The sequence below is a fragment of the Symsagittifera roscoffensis genome, chromosome 2 (genome assembly GCF_963678635.1).
Source record: "Symsagittifera roscoffensis chromosome 2, txSymRosc1.1, whole genome shotgun sequence".
Taxonomy (NCBI): domain Eukaryota; kingdom Metazoa; phylum Xenacoelomorpha; order Acoela; family Convolutidae; genus Symsagittifera; species Symsagittifera roscoffensis.
The window spans coordinates 23,044,014-23,059,176 of NC_087063.1; the positions used below are offsets into that span (position 1 = coordinate 23,044,014).

The following is a 15,163-nucleotide window of genomic DNA, read 5'->3' on the forward strand; positions in this document are numbered from 1 at the left end:
GAAAACTGAGATAAAAAATTTTGATAATAAATTAAAAGCGAATTAAAGAATATATTTCATTTAATTAAACATAAAAGGAAATAGAACTATAATCGAAGTTTTGTATGAGATTTCCAAACATGGAAATTGTGTAGGCAATAGTGCTTCGATCTAAATCCACAACACTAAGCGCAAATCATTGTTACCTTGTTACAAAAGAGTAAATTTCTTTTGGCATTTCAAATAATCAATTGCTTTTACAATCTGTACAAAAACAGATTGTTTTCCAAACTTATTTTATCAACTCGTGAAGTTTTTAACCAAATTAGTCTCGGTTGTTCAAAGAAAATGCAAAAATAGCTTTAAACTTATAAACAAGATGTCATATTTTCTTCTGATCTTTATGAAGCTACAAACGTTTTTTCAATTTTTTAACAAGCTACAAAAACGTTTCAGTTTTTTCAACAAAATGCAAAAAAAATTCAACTTTTTTTTGAAAAGACCCTAAACTGCTTCATTTTTTTAAGCAAAAAACAAAAATTATTTCAATTGTTTTTTTTGACAAGATGCAAAAATGTTTCAGTTTTTGGACGATAGGCAAAAAATTTTCGAGTATTTGTACTTTTGTGCAAATTTTTACTGTTTTTTATTTCACTAACATGTGTGCAAAAGTTGTATTGCTATTAACTTTGTTCCAATTGTTTTATCATTTGGTGTATTTTACACTGAGTTAGTTATCTCTGATTTTTTTCTACATTACAGAAGTTCGAGTAAATTCAATTGTTTTTTGATATACATTTTTCGAATAATGATAAAAATCATTAGAAAATTACTTTTAGAAAACGCTAGACTCTGATTGCTTTATTTTGTACAAACAGTATTACTAAAAAAATACTCGGTTCTGATTGCTTGATTTTCCCGAAGCCTTTCTTTTTGATTTTTCAAAAATTAAAAGCATTCGCTCTTTACTTTGTATAACTACTGGAATTTGCTAACATTATACTGAACAATTCAAGTTCAGTATAAATATTAAATTAATTTTTTGGGACATTTCAAATCTCCTATAGTTGTAGGTACCGTGTGATTTTATTTAATTTTGGTTCATGCTAAAGCTCCCACTTTTTTAAAAAAAACCGTCACTCATTAGGAATGAGAAAGTGAAATGCCAGGATTATGACAAAGAGTACAGGAGAGCCAATGCAGCACGACATCTCTGAGTTATTCCTTGTCCTGATTGTAATTTTTGTACTTAAGATCAGCAGGAAAAATTTATTATTCCATGGCAGCAAAAATCAATTCAAAACCACACGAAAGTCAAGCAAATGCGTATCGTGAGAGAAAGACATTCCGAGATGTTATTCACTTCATTAAAATTGCAAAAAAAAGAAACAGCATTAGTTGAAAGCGAGAAAAACAAGTGATTTGAATCAATTCATTTAGAAAAAAATTTGAATAAAATCAGTGAGAAAAAGTCTGTATAATTTTTTGGAATACGTGGGGGATAGTGAAGAGTTAACAAACGAGTTGAATGCCTGTCAACGCTTCTCAACGGACACTGAGATGGAAAAGGGACGCCACAAGGTAAGGAGTTTTCAGCTTTCGAAACTAGATTTCAAAATAGATATTGAGAAACTGGATCAAGTTTTTGAAAAAATTTGCGCAGCGAAAGTCAATTTTACCCGTAGATTTGTTTTATCTAAAAAAAACGGTTTATGTAATATAGAAATGGTTGGTGAATATCATTATTCCTATGCTCATGAAATTAACACTCTCCTCGATAAACCTATTTTGCTTTGCATTAAAGCAGAGTTGACGACTTTACAGAGAGACTAAGTGTCCTAACTAAGTGTGAAGTTTTCAGATTAAATTTATTAAAAAAACTTTTTTCCAAATAAAACTGTACAAGTCAAATACTTAAGGAAGAATTTTTTGGACGATAAATAATTAATTTAAAAATAAAAAAAATGTAAAAAACACAATTTATTGAAGATTACAGTTCTCAATGAACATAGAGTCTTGTTAAATTTGGGACAGTTCTTTGAGATCGCTCAAAGTATAGTTGACATAGGCTTTTTGTTTCTTGTTATACTCTCTTTTTCATTGAAGAGCCAAATTTGAATGTAGGGAGGCTTGCTAATAATGTACTTCTTGATCGTGACACAAACTTGTGTTCTATTATAGGTTGCTTTGTCCTACATTTTGTTGCAGTTGGCAAGCTCCTGATTCCTAGTTGCCCCTTTGTCAGAAGTAAATTCTAATTTAGGAACGAGTCCAATGTTTTCAGCATTGTGAATAACAGTAATTTTACCTGCCGAGGTTGCTTTTTCTTCTTTTTCACCAAGATGGATTTTTTGAGTTGCACTATATCAATTTTTTTGAATACTTGGAACAAGTTCTTTTCTCGAGTGCACTTTGAATAAAGGAGTAAATTGATCAGATGAAGTGAGATGAGACAAATCATTATGAGGTTAAATTAAAAGGGAAGTAAACAGTTTAAGTCAATCAATTAACCATAAAAAGAAATAGAACTATAAACGGAATTTTTGGGTGAAGTTTCCAATTTTGAAACTTGTGCAGGCGTTAGTGCTTCTATATAAATCCACAAATTTGAGCAAAAATCATTGTTACAGTTGGTTGCTGCTATATGCCAAGCTCTTCCCAGCTTTAATCCACGTTAATGTAAAAAAATCGCTATTTATTTCCATTTCCAATGATCTTATTGAAAAATAAAAGGTAACCCAGGATTATCCACATACTTCTGATTGATTCAGTTTGCAATCAATTGTTACAAAATTGAGTAAGTTTCATTTTACATATCGAATAATTGACTGCCTTAACAATTAGTTTTTATTCCCAGGTCATTTTCATCAACTTGTGAAGTTTCTAACCAATTTAATCGCGCTATTCATCACAGTTTTGCAAGAGAAAAAGACAAAACTGTCTTAGTTGTTCAAAGAATATGTAAAAGTTTCTTGAAATGTATAAACAAGATGTAAAGTTTCCTTCTGATATTTAAGAAGCTGCAAACTTTTTTTCAGTTTTCTAAACAAGTTTAAAAAATCTTTTCAGATTTTTGAACAAAATGCAATAAAAACGTAACTAACACAAGTTATTGTACATTAGAGCTCTCAATAAACAGAAAATCTTTTTAACTTCGGAAAAGTTCTTTGAATTGGTTCAAAGTATAGTTGACATAGGCAACTTGTTTCATTGCTTCCTTCTCTTTTGCCTTGATGAGCCAAATCTGATTGTAGGAAAGTTTAATAACAATGTACGTCTTGATCGTGACACAAAATTGTCTTCTGCTATATGTTGCTATGTCGTACGCTTTATTGCATTTGGCAAGCTCCTGATCCATAGTTGACTCTTTGTCACAATTGAGTTATAGTTTAGTAACGAGTACAAGGTTTTAAGCATCGTAAATAACAGTTTTTTCAACTGCAATCATTGCTTCTCCTTCTTTTTCACCAAAATAGACTTGCTCTTTTTTTTGAGTTGCACCAACTCATTTTTCTTGAATACTTGGAAGCTGGGTTCAAAGTAGTCTTTCACCTCTTAAAATTTTTTGGTACAAACAAATCTCCTAATTCTTGTATGATTTTTTGAAAATTCAATACGATTGGAACCAGTGTCTTTTCTTGAGTAAATTTTGAATAGATGGGTAAACTGATCAGATGTGGAAAATTGAGACAAAAATTTTTGATAATAAATTAAAAGCGAAATAAAGAATATATGTCATTTAATTAAACATAAAAAGAAATAGAACTATAATCGAAGTTTTTTATGAAGTTTCCAAACATGGAAATTGTGTAGGCGATAGTGCTTCGTTATAAATCCACAACACTAAGCGAAAATCATTGTTACATTTGGCTGCTGCTAAGTGCCAAGCTCTTCCCAGCTTTAATTCAAGTTACTGTAAAAAATCGCTATTAGTTTCCATTTCCTACTGAAAATAAATAGTAGCCGAAAATTAATCACAAACTTCTGATTGATTCAATTTGCGATCAATTGTTACAACGTTGAGTAAATTTCTTTTGACATTTCAAATAATCAATTGCTTTTACAATCTGTACAAAACAGATTGTTTTCCAAATTTATTTCATCAACTCGCGAAATTTTTAATCAAATTAGTCGCAAAAAAAAATTGTCTCGGTTGTTCAAAGAGTATGCAAAAATAGCTTTAAACTTATAAACAAGATGTCATATTTTCTTCTGATCTTTATGAAGCTACAAACGTTTTTTCAATTTTTTAACAAGTTACAAAAACGTTTCAGTTTTTTCAACAAAATGCGACAAAATTTTCAATTTCTTTTTAAAAGACGCTAAACTGCTTCTCTTTTCTAAGCAAAAAACAAAAAATATTTTAATTGTTTTTTCGACAAGATGCAAAAATGTTTCAGTTTTTGGACGATAGGCAAAAAATTTTCAAGTATTTGTACTTTTGTGCAAATTTTTACTGTTTTTTATAACACGTGTGCAAAAGTTGTATTGCTATTAACTTTGTTCCAATTGTTTTATCATTTGGTGTATTTTACACTGAGTTATTCATCTCTGCTCCTTATTTCGTTCAAAAGTAAACTCTTCGATTGAGTAAGTTACATTAATAAATCTGATAATTCTTTTTTGTACGAAACAAACGTCTAAAAATTACAAAAAAAAAATAAGACTCAATATCTACTTCATCAAAATGAAATTCAACTGGATTTTTTTATACCATACAGTAGTTCGAGTAAATTCAATTGTTTTTTGATATACTTTTTTCGAATAATGATAAAAATCATTAGCAAATTACTTTTAGAAAACGCTAGACTCTGATTGCTTTATTTTGTACAAACAGTGTTACTAAAAAAATACTCGGTTCTGATTGCTTGATTTTCCCGAAGCATTCGCTCTTTACTTTGTATAACTACTGGAATTTGCTAACATTATACTGAACAATTCAAGTTCAGTATAAATATTAAATTAATTTTTTGGGACGTTTCAAATCTTCTATAGTTGTAGGTACCGTGTGATTTTATTTAATTTTGGTTCATGCTAAAGCTCCCACTTTTTTTTTAAAAACCGTCACTCATTAGGAATGAGAAAGTGAAATGCCAGGATTATGACAAGGAGTACAGGAGAGCCAATGCAGCACGACATCTCTGAGTTATTCCTTGTCCTGATTGTAATTTTTGTACTTAAGATCAGCAGGAAAAATTTTTTTATTCCATGGCAGCAAAAATCAATTCAAAACCACACGAAAGTCAAGCAAATGCGTATCGTGAGAGAAAGACATTCCGAGATGTTATTCACTTCATTAAAATTGCAAAAAAAAGAAACAGCATTAGTTGAAAGCGAGAAAAACAAGTGATTTGAATCAATTCATTTAGAAAAAAATTTGAATAAAATCAGTGAGAAAAAGTCTGTATAATTTTTTGGAATACGTGGGGGATAGTGAAGAGTTAACAAACGAGTTGAATGCCTGTCAACGCTTCTCAACGGACACTGAGATGGAAAAGGGACGCCACAAGGTAAGGAGTTTTCAGCTTTCGAAACTAGATTTCAAAATAGATATTGAGAAACTGGATCAAGTTTTTGAAAAAATTTGCGCAGCGAAAGTCAATTTTACCCGTAGATTTGTTTTATCTAAAAAAAACGGTTTATGTAATATAGAAATGGTTGGTGAATATCATTATTCCTATGCTCATGAAATTAACACTCTCCTCGATAAACCTATTTTGCTTTGCATTAAAGCAGAGTTGACGACTTTACAGAGAGACTAAGTGTCCTAACTAAGTGTGAAGTTTTCAGATTAAATTTATTAAAAAAACTTTTTTCCAAATAAAACTGTACAAGTCAAATACTTAAGGAAGAATTTTTTGGACGATAAATAATTAATTTAAAAATAAAAAAAACGTAAAAAACACAATTTATTGAAGATTACAGTTCTCAATGAACATAGAGTCTTGTTAAATTTGGGACAGTTCTTTGAGATCGCTCAAAGTATAGTTGACATAGGCTTTTTGTTTCTTGTTATACTCTCTTTTTCATTGAAGAGCCAAATTTGTGGGGAGGCTTGCTAATATGGCTTGCTAATTTGTGGGGAGGCTTGCTACATTCATAAGAGCCAAATGAATGTAGGGAGGCTTGCTAATAATGTACTTCTTGATCGTGACACAAACTTGTGTTCTATTATAGGTTGCTTTGTCCTACATTTTGTTGCAGTTGGCAAGCTCCTGATTCCTAGTTGCCCCTTTGTCAGAAGTAAATTCTAATTTAGGAACGAGTCCAATGTTTTCAGCATTGTGAATAACAGTAATTTTACCTGCCGAGGTTGCTTTTTCTTCTTTTTCACCAAGATGGATTTTTTGAGTTGCACTATATCAATTTTTTTGAATACTTGGAACAAGTTCTTTTCTCGAGTGCACTTTGAATAAAGGAGTAAATTGATCAGATGAAGTGAGATGAGACAAATCATTATGAGGTTAAATTAAAAGGGAAGTAAACAGTTTAAGTCAATCAATTAACCATAAAAAGAAATAGAACTATAAACGGAATTTTTGGGTGAAGTTTCCAATTTTGAAACTTGTGCAGGCGTTAGTGCTTCTATATAAATCCACAAATTTGAGCAAAAATCATTGTTACAGTTGGTTGCTGCTATATGCCAAGCTCTTCCCAGCTTTAATCCACGTTAATGTAAAAAAATCGCTATTTATTTCCATTTCCAATGATCTTATTGAAAAATAAAAGGTAACCCAGGATTATCCACATACTTTTGATTGATTCAGTTTGCAATCAATTGTTACAAAGTTGAGTAAGTTTCATTTTACATATCGAATAATTGACTGCCTTAACAATCTGTATAAAATTAGTTTTTATTCCCAGGTCATTTTCATCAACTTGTGAAGTTTCTAACCAATTTAATCGCGCTGTTCATCACAGTTTTGCAAGAGAAAAAGACAAAACTGTCTTAGTTGTTCAAAGAATATGTAAAAGTCTCTTGAAATGCATAAACAAGATGTAAAGTTTCCTTCTGATATTTAAGAAGCTGCAAACTTTTTTTCAGTTTTCTAAACAAGTTTAAAAAATCTTTTCAGATTTTTGAACAAAATGCAATAAAAACGTAACTAACACAAGTTATTGTACATTAGAGCTCTCAATAAACAGAAAATCTTTTTAACTTCGGAAAAGTTCTTTGAATTGGTTCAAAGTATAGTTGACATAGGCAACTTGTTTCATTGCTTCCTTCTCTTTTGCCTTGATGAGCCAAATCTGATTGTAGGAAAGTTTAATAACAATGTACGTCTTGATCGTGACACAAAATTGTCTTCTGCTATATGTTGCTATGTCGTACGCTTTATTGCATTTGGCAAGCTCCTGATCCATATTTGACTCTTTGTCACAATTGAGTTATAGTTTAGTAACGAGTACAAGGTTTTAAGCATCGTAAATAACAGTTTTTTCAACTGCAATCATTGCTTCTCCTTCTTTTTCACCAAAATAGACTTGCTCTTTTTTTTTGAGTTGCACCAACTCATTTTTCTTGAATACTTGGAAGCTGGGTTCAAAGTAGTCTTTCCCCTCTTAAAATTTTTTGGTACAAACAAATCTCCTAATTCTTGTATGATTTTTTGAAATTTCAACACGATTGGAACCAGTGTCTTTTTTTGAGTAAATTTTGAATTGATGAGTAAACTGATCAGATGTGGAAAATTGAGACAAAAATTTTTGATAATAAATTAAAAGCGAAATAAAGAATATATGTCATTTAATTAAACATAAAAAGAAATAGAACTATATTCGAAGTTTTGTATGAAGTTTCCAAACATGGAAATTGTGTAGGCGATAGTGCTTCGTTATAAATCCACAACACTAAGCGAAAATCATTGTGACATTTGGCTGCTGCTAAGTGCCAAGCTCTTCTCAGCTTTAATTCAAGTTACACTAAAAAATCGCTATTAGTTTCCATTTCCAGTGATCTTTACGGAAAAAAAATAGTAACCAAAAATTAACCACAAACTTCTGATTGATTCAATTTGCGATGAATTATAACAACTTTGGGTAAATTTCTTTTGACATTTCAAATAATCAATTGCTTTTACACTCTGCACAAAAACAGATTGTTTTCCAAATTTATTTCATCAACTCGCGAAATTTTTAATCAAATTAGTCGCAAAAAAAAATTGTCTCGGTTGTTCAAAGAGTATGCAAAAATAGCTTTAAACTTATAAACAAGATGTCATATTTTCTTCTGATCTTTATGAGGCTACAAACGTTTTTTCAATTTTTTAACAAGTTACACAAACGTTTTAGTTTTTTCAACAAAATGCGACAAAAATTTCAATTTCTTTTTAAAAGACGCTAAACTGCTTCACTTTTTTAAGCAAAAAACAAAAAATATTTTAATTGTTTTTTCGACAAGATGCAAAAATGTTTCAGTTTTTGGACGATAGGCAAAAAATTTTCAAGTATTTGTACTTTTGTGCAAATTTTTACTGTTTTTTATAACACGTGTGCAAAAGTTGTATTGCTATTAACTTTGTTCCAATTGTTTTATCATTTGGTGTATTTTACACTGAGTTAGTCATCTCTGCTCCTTATTTCGTTCAAAAGTAAACTCTTCGATTGAGTAAGTTACATTACTAAATCTGATAATTCTTTTTTGTACGAAACAAACGTCTAAAAATTACAAAAAAAAAATAAGACTCAATATCTACTTCATCAAAATGAAATTCAACTGGATTTTTTTATATAATACAGTAGTTCGAGTAAATTCAATTGTTTTTTGATATACATTTTTCGAATAATGATAAAAATCATTAGAAAATTACTTTTGGAAAACGCTAGACTCTGATTGCTTTATTTTGTACAAACAGTGTTACTAAAAAAATACTCGGTTCTGATTGCTTGATTTTCCCGAAGCCTTTCTTTTTGATTTTTCAAAAATTAAAAGCAATCGCTCTTTACTTTGTAAAACTACTGGAATTTGCTAACATTATACTGAACAATTCAAGTTCAGTATAAATATTAAATTAATTTTTTGGGACATTTCAAATCTCCTATAGTTGTAGGTACCGTGTGATTTTATTTAATTTTGGTTCATGCTAAAGCTCCCACTTTTTCAAAAACCGTCACTCATTAGGAATGAGAACGTGAAATGTCAGGATTATGACAAAGAGTACAGGAGAGCCAATGCAGCACGACATCTATGAGTTGTTCCTTGTCCTGATTGTAATTTTTGTTCTTAAAACCAGCAGGAAATATTTATTATTCCATGGCAGCAAAAATCAATTCAAAACCACACGAAAGTCAAGCAAATGCGTATCGTGAGAGAAAGACTTTCCGAGACGTTATTCACTTCATTAAAATCGCAAAAAAAAAGAAACAGCATTAGTTGAAAGCGAGAAAAACAAGTGATTTGAATCAATTCATTTAGAAAAACATTTGAATAAAATCAGTGAGAAAAACGATTGTTTAATTTTTTGGAATACGTGGGGGATAGTGAAGAGTTAACAAATGTGTTGAATGCCTGTCAACGCTTCTCAACGGGCACTGAGATGGAAAAGGGACGCCACAAGGTAAGGAGTTTTCAGCTTTCGAAACTAGATTTCAATCTAGATATTGAGAAACTGGATCAAGTTTTTGAAAAAATTTGCGCAGCGAAAGTCAATATTACCCGTAGATTTGTTTTACCTAATAAAAAAACAGTTTATGTAATATAGAAATGGTTGGTGAATATCATTAAGCCTATGCTCATGAAATTAACACTCTCCTCGATAAACCTATTTTGCTTTGCATTAAAGCAGAGTTGACGACTTTACAGAGAAACTAAGTGTCCTAACTAAGTGTGAAGTTTTCAGATTAAATTTAATGAAAAAACTGCTTTCCAAATAAAACTGTACAAGTCAAATATTTAAGGAAGAATTTTTTGGACGATAAATAATTAATTTAAAAATAAAAAAAACGTAAAAAACACAATTTATTGAAGATTACAGTCCTCAATGAACATAGAGTCTTGTTAAATTTGGTACAGTTCTTTGAGTTCGCTCAAAGTATAGATGGCATAGGCTTTTTGTTTCATTGTTATACTCTCTTTTTCATTGAAGAGCCAAATTTGAATGTAGGGAAGCTTGCTTATAATGTACTTCTTGATCGTGACACAAACTTGTGTTCTATTATAGGTTGCTTTCTCCTACAATTTGTTGCAGTTGGCAAGCTCCTGATTCATAGTTGCCCCTTTGTCAGAAGTAAGTTCTAATTTAGGAACGAGTCCAATGTTTTCAGCATTGTGAATAACAGTAGTTTTACCTGCCGAGGTTGCTTTTTCTTCTTTTTCACCAAGATGGATTTTTTGAGTTGCACCATATCATTTTTTTTGAATACTTGGAAGTAGAATTCAAAGTAAGCTTTCCCCTTGTAGAATTTTTGGGTCCAGGCAAATCTCCTAACTCTTGTATGATTTTTTGAAAACTCAGTACAATTGGAACAAGTTTTTTTCTCGAGTGAACTTGAATAAAAAAGTAAATTGATCAGATGAAATGAGATGAGACAAATCCTTATGAGGTTAAATTAAAAGGGAAGAAAACAGTATAAGTCAATCAATTAACCATAAAAAGAAATAGAACTATAAACGGTATTTTTGGGTGAAGTTTTCACTTTTGAAACTTGTGCAGGCTTTAGTGCTTCTATATAAATCCACAAATTTGAGCAAAAATCATTGTTACAGTTGGTTGCTGCTATATGCCAAGCTCTTCCCAGCTTTAATCCACGTTATTATAAAAAATCGCTATTTATTTCCATTTCCAATGATCTTTTTGAAAAATAAAAGGTAACCCAAGATTATCCAAATACTTCTGATTGATTCAATTTGCAATCAATTGTTACAACGTTGAGTAAGTTTCTTTTTACATATCGAATAATTGACTGCCTTAACAATCTGTATAAAATTAGTTTTTATTCCCAGGCCATTTTCATCAATTTGTGAAGTTTCTAACCAATTTAATCGCGCTGTTCATCACAGTTTTGCAAGAGAAAAAGACAAAACTGTCTTAGTTGTTCAGAGAATATGTAAAAGTCTCTTGTCTTGAAATGTATAAACAAGATGTAAAGTTTCCTTCTGATATTTAAGAAGCTGCAAACTTTTTTTCAGTTTTTTAAACAAGTTAAAAAAATCTTTTCAGTTTTTTAAACAAAATGCAATAAAAACGTAAATAACACAAGTTATTGTACATTAGAGCTCTCAATAAACAGAAAATCTTTTTAACTTCGGAAAAGTTCTTTGAATTGGTTGAAAGTATAGTTGACATAGGCAACTTGTTTCATTGCTTCCTTCCCTTTTGCGTTGATGAGCCAAATCTAATTGTAGGAAAGTTTAATAATAATGTACGTCTTGATCGTGACACAAATTTGTCTTCTACTATATGTTGTTATGTCGTACGCTTTATTGCAGTTGGCAAGCTCCTGATCCATAGTTGACCCTTTGTCTGAATTGAGTTATAGTTTAGGAACAAGTACAAGGTTTTAAGCATGGTAAATAACAGTTTCTTCAACTGCAATCATTGTTTCTCCTTCTTTTTCACCAAGATGGACTTGCTCTTTTTTTTGAGTTGCACCAACTCATTTTTCTTGAATACTTGGAAACTGGGTTCAAAGTTGTCTTTCCCCTCTTAAAATTGTTTGGTACAAACAAATCTCCTAATTCTTGTATGATTTTTTGAAAATTCAATACGATTGGAACCAGTGTTTTTTCTTGAGTAAATTTTGAATAGATGAGTAAACTGATCAGATGTGGAAAATTGAGACAAAAATTTTTGATAATAAATTAAAAGCGAAATAAAGAATATATGTCATTTAATTAAGCATAAAAAGAAATAGAACTATAAACGGAATTTTTGGGTGAAATTTCCAATTTTGAAACTTGTGCAGGCGTTAGTGCTTCCATAAAAATCCACAAATTTGAGCAAAAATCATTGTTACAGTTGGTTGCTGCTATATGCCACGCTCTTCCCAGCTTTAATCCACGTTAATGTAAAAAATCGCTATTTATTTCCATTTCCAATGATCTTTTTGAAAAATAAAAGGTAACCCAAGATTATCCACAAACTTCTGATTGATTCAATTTGCAATCAATTGTTACAACGTTGAGTAAGTTTCTTTTTACATATCGAATAATTGACTGCCTTAACAATCTGTATAAAATTAGTTTTTATTCCCAGGTCATTTTCATCAACTTGTGAAGTTTCTAACCAATTTAATCGCGCTGTTCATCACAGTTTTGCAAGAGAAAAAGACAAAACTGTCTTAATTGCTCAAAGAATATGTAAAAGTCTCTTGAAATGTATAAACAAGATGTAAAGATTCCTTCTGATATTTAAGAAGCTTTAAACTTTTTTTTCAGTTTTTTAAACAAGTTTAAAAAATCTATTCAGATTTTTAAACAAAATGCAATAAAAACGTAAATAACACAAATTATTGTACATTAGAGCTCTCAATAAACAGAAAATCTTTTTAACTTCGGAAAAAATCTTTGAATTGGTTGAAAGTATAGTTGACATAGGCAACTTGTTTCATTGCTTCCTTTTCTTTTGCCTTGATGAGCCAAATCTGATTGTAGGAAAGTTTAAAAACAATGTACGTCTTGATCGTGACACAAAATTGTCTTCTGCTATATGTTGTTATGTCGTACGCTTTATTGCAGTTGGCAAGCTCCTGATCCATAGTTGACCCTTTGTCAGAATTGAGTTATAGTTTAGGAACGAGTACAAGGTTTTAAGCATCGTAAATAACAGTTTCTTCAACTGCAATCATTGTTTCTCCTTCTTTTTCACCAAGATAGACTTGCTCTTTTTTTTTGAGTTGCACCAACTCATTTTTCTTGAATACTTGGAAGCTGGGTTCAAAGTTGTCTTTCCCCTCTTAAAATTGTTTGATACAAACAAATCTCCTAATTCTTGTATGATTTTTTGAAAATTCATTACGATTGGAACCAGTGTCTTTTCTTGAGTAAATTTTGAATAGATGAGTAAACTGATCAGATGTGGAAAATTGAGACAAAAATTTTTGATAATAAATTAAAAGCGAAATAAAGAATATATGTCATTTAATTAAACATAAAAAGAAATAGAACTATAATCGAAGTTTTGTATGAAGTTTCCAAACATGGAAATTGTGTAGGCAATAGTGCTTCAATATAAATCCACAACACTAAGCGAAAATCATTGTTACATTTGGCTGCTGCTAAGTGCCAAGCTCTTCCCAGCTTTAATTCAAGTTACTGTAAAAAATCGCTATTAGTTTCCATTTCCAGTGATCTTTACGAAAAATAAATAGTAACCAAAATTAACCACAAACTTTTGATTGATTTAATTTGCGATGAATTATAACAATTTTGGGTAAATTTTTTTTGACATTTCAAATAATCAATTGCTTTTACACTCTGTACAAAAACAGATTGTTTTCCAAATTTATTTCATCAACTTGGTTGTTTCGGTTGTTCAAAGAGTATGCAAAAATAGCTTTAAACTTATAAACAAGATGTCATATTTTCTTCTGATCTTTATGAAGCTACAAATGTTTTTTCAATTTTTTAACAAGTTACAAAAACTTTTCAGTTTTTTCAACAAAATACGAAAAAAAAATTTCAATTTTTTTTAAAAGACGCTAAGCTGCTTGACTTTTTTAAGCAAAAAACAAAAACTATTTTAATTGTTTTTTTTGACAAGATGCAAAAATGTTTCAGTTTTTGGACAATAGGCAAAAAATTTTCAAGTATTTGTACTTTTGTGCAAATTTTTACTGTTTTTTATAACACTAACATGTGTGCAAAAGTTGTATTGCTATTAACTTTGTTCCAATTGTTTTCTCATTTGGTGTATTTTACACTGAGTTAGTGATCTCTGCTCCTTAATTCGTTCAGAAGTAAACTCTTCGATTGAGTAAGTTACATTACTAAATCTGATAACTCTTTTTTGTACAAAACAAACGTCTAAAAATTCTAAAAAAGGAAGAGCCAGTATCTACTTCATCAAAATGAAATTCAACTGGATTTTTTTATACATTACAGTAGTTCGAGGAAATTCAAATGTTTTTTGATATACGTTTTTCGAAAAATGATAAAAAGCATTAGAAAATCACTGTTAGAAAACGCTAGACTCTGATTGCTTTATCTTGTACAAACAGTGTTATTAAAAAATACTCGGTTCTGATTGCTTGATTTTCCCGAAGCCTTTCTTTTTGATTTTTCAAAAACTAAAAGCAATCGCTCTTTACTTTGTATAACTACTGGAATTTGCTAACATTATACTGAACAATTCAAGTTCAGTATAAATATTCAATTAATTTTTTGGGACATTTCAAATCTCCTATAGTTAAAGGTACCGTGTGATTTTATTTAATTTTGGTTCATGCTAAAGCTCCCACTTTTTTCAGATACCGTCACTCATTAGGAATGAGAAAGTGAAATGCCTGGATTATGACAAAGAGTACAGGAGAGCCAATGCAGCACGACATCTGTGAGTTATTTCTTGTCCTGATTGTAATTTTTGTACTTAAAACCAGCAGGAAAAATTTATTTTTCCATGGCAGCAAAAATCAATTCAAAACCACACGAAAGTCAAGCAAATGCGTATCGTGAGAGAAAGACTTTCCGAGATGTTATTCACTTCATTAAAATCGCAAAAAAAAAGAAACAGCATTAGTTGAAAGCGAGAAAAACAAGTGATTTGAATCAATTCATTTAGAAAAATATTTGAATAATTTCTTGGAAAACGTGTGGGATAGTGAAGAGTTAACAGATGAGTTGAATGTCTGTCAACACTTCTTAACGAACACTGAGATGGAAAAGGGACGCCACAAGGTAAACAATTTTCAGCTTTCGAAACTAGATTTCAATCTAGATATCGAGAAACTGGATCAAGTTTTTGGAAAATTTGCACAGCGAAAGTCAATATTACCCGCAGGTTTGTTTTGCCACGATATGCCTAAAGGCCTGTATACGAGATGGGACTACAATGAAGAAACACAAAAGTTTAAAGCAAGGGAACACCAAGTTCGTACGTTTGGAAATTTGGTCATGTCATATTTTTGAGCAGCCAGGCCAGAAACTAAAACTGAGAGCTACTGCACTACAAGAACATAGAAAAAAATTGCTTCAGCGTTGATGGTTGTTGCCACTTTTGCCCTTCTCAAGAAGCTAGACCTAGCCTAA

At 30.6% G+C, this 15,163-nt stretch overlaps 1 protein-coding gene across 1 annotated transcript in view; it reads right to left on the reverse strand.

Moving 5' to 3' along the window:
- LOC134839339 (afadin-like) overlaps positions 1-15,163 on the reverse strand; it is a 361,792-nt gene that overhangs the window by 208,479 nt on the left and 138,150 nt on the right. The window lies entirely within an intron of this gene.